Raw genomic sequence first — 1902 nt, 5'->3', positions numbered from 1 at the left:
GCTTTGCCTACCCTCATCTAAGTCATTGAAATAAAGTGTAAAAAGTTGAGACCCCAGCACAAACCCCTGCGCGACCCCATTCGTCACATCCTGCCAAACAGAAAAAAATGACCCATTTAGGTCTACTCCCTTTTTTCTGCCAGCTGCCAATTTTCTACCCACGCTAATCTGAACAGTGATGGTCGGCTTGAAGTTGACAGTAGCAGAGAACTCATTTAGCGGATTTCTCAAATAGCACATCGAGGAAAGGGAGCTGGTTACACTGTTCATTTTCAAATGTGAATATGAGCGCGGGATGGATCACGTTAATGTCTACAAGGAAATGCTTACTTACAGCTACATGTTGGTTGTTAATTCCCTCTGAACGAGATTGCGGAACCACATAAAGGCCCATTTTCTCCTCAGTGAAACTCCTGGAATACAGTGTAAATGCGGTCAAATCAAAACCAAGCTGAGGGGTTACCATCTCTGTCAGTTCTTTCAGATAATATTACAACAGAATTCATCAGCCAGCAACCTGAACCCACAAGCATGGGGTTGCCTGAATTGCTGTTTTGGGATAATTTCAGAGTCAGATTACATAGGCAAACATTTATAAGGCCTGTGTTTATTTTCCCCACATGTGCAGCGTGGATAAATTCTAAGCAATAACGACCCGGATTCTCAAACCTGCTCCCGATTTCAGTGAATCCCACCTTCCAGAGCACAGCTCTTCATTGTTTTCCTTACGCAGCCCACATCTTGGACCAAAAGCCACAAACAATGATGTTTGGCTGGGGGTTGAACCCTTCACTTCTCGCAAACCAATTCAACAAAAATCCCTAATTAAGGATCGCACTCCCAGACCAAAGAGCCAGCGGAGATGACCCGCTTCAATGAATATAGATGTTGATTGCCATCAAAGTGCTTCAGTCACCCTTTTACATTGCTATAGTGAAAAGACAGCAATGAACAATTCCAGCTCAGCTCCGGCTGTAATGCGGGGAGTGAAACACTTTGCTGCTCCACAATTTTAGTTGTGCCCAGATATCCTGATTGTTAATTCCCCTTGAACCGGATTGCTAAAACGCTCACTTTCTGTTCAGTGCAAATACTAGAAGACAGCTCAAATATCGAAAAAAAAAATCAAATTATGCCATTCTGTGTGTTCGTTCAGGCAAAATTGCAAGTGACTGCATTGGGCATCCCACCTGAATCCACAAGGTGGGAGTTGCTGCATTTGGTGCAGTGGGATGAATTCCTGAGTCCCATGACACGAGGAGGCTTTGCGTTCATTTTCTTCACGTCCGGTGAAGTGAAGTATTCTCTGCAATGAACTTCCAGGGTGTTTCAATCTCGCCCTGATTTCCGCAATTAGAATTTGAAAAAAGCAGGGCTCGTCCGGGATTTGAACCCGGGACCTCTCGCAAGTTCACACAGTGAAGATCCCTAAGCGAGAATCATACCCCTAGACCAACGAGCCAGGCGGTAACGTAGATCTGGTGCAACTAAGGAATCGTTTCAATGCCACCTCCAGTCGACCAAACAACTTTGGACATCGTGATTGGGAAATCAGACATTTTGGCAATTACTCCGCATCTCAGGCAGTAGCACGAACAGTGAAACCGATGTTCACGTTTCACATCGATTACTTTTGATCAACACTGGACCCCCTAACCCCCTCCCTCTACATGGTCATCTGTTACTTGTTCTCATATTTGCCTTTGGAGAGCGCTGACCCTTGTTCTGCTGTTAACACGTTCTGTAATCTTACCTTTATGCCCCATATTAGCATTTACTATAGTCTTTAACACTACCATTAACACTCCCCTTGTCTTGTGACCATGATATCCTTGTCAAGTCTCTGCTGAGGTCCCTACTATCCCTGACCTTCTGTTTTGCTCCATTGCTCCACCCGCTCTC

General features: G+C 44.9%; 1 non-coding gene across 1 annotated transcript; it reads right to left on the bottom strand.

Annotated features, from left to right (window-relative positions):
- Window positions 1-1372: 1372 nt before the first annotated feature.
- Window positions 1373-1462, bottom strand: trnap-agg (transfer RNA proline (anticodon AGG)). The gene is given in 2 exon segments: window positions 1373-1408; window positions 1427-1462. It is a non-coding gene; the product is annotated as a tRNA-Pro (tRNA).
- Between the last annotated feature and the right edge of the window lie 440 nt (window positions 1463-1902).

The sequence above is a fragment of the Cetorhinus maximus genome, chromosome 31 (assembly GCF_964194155.1).
Source record: "Cetorhinus maximus chromosome 31, sCetMax3.hap1.1, whole genome shotgun sequence".
Lineage (NCBI taxonomy): Eukaryota > Metazoa > Chordata > Chondrichthyes > Lamniformes > Cetorhinidae > Cetorhinus > Cetorhinus maximus.
Note: the sequence above shows the minus strand (reverse complement) of the source record. Positions and strands in the feature narration are given on the sequence as shown.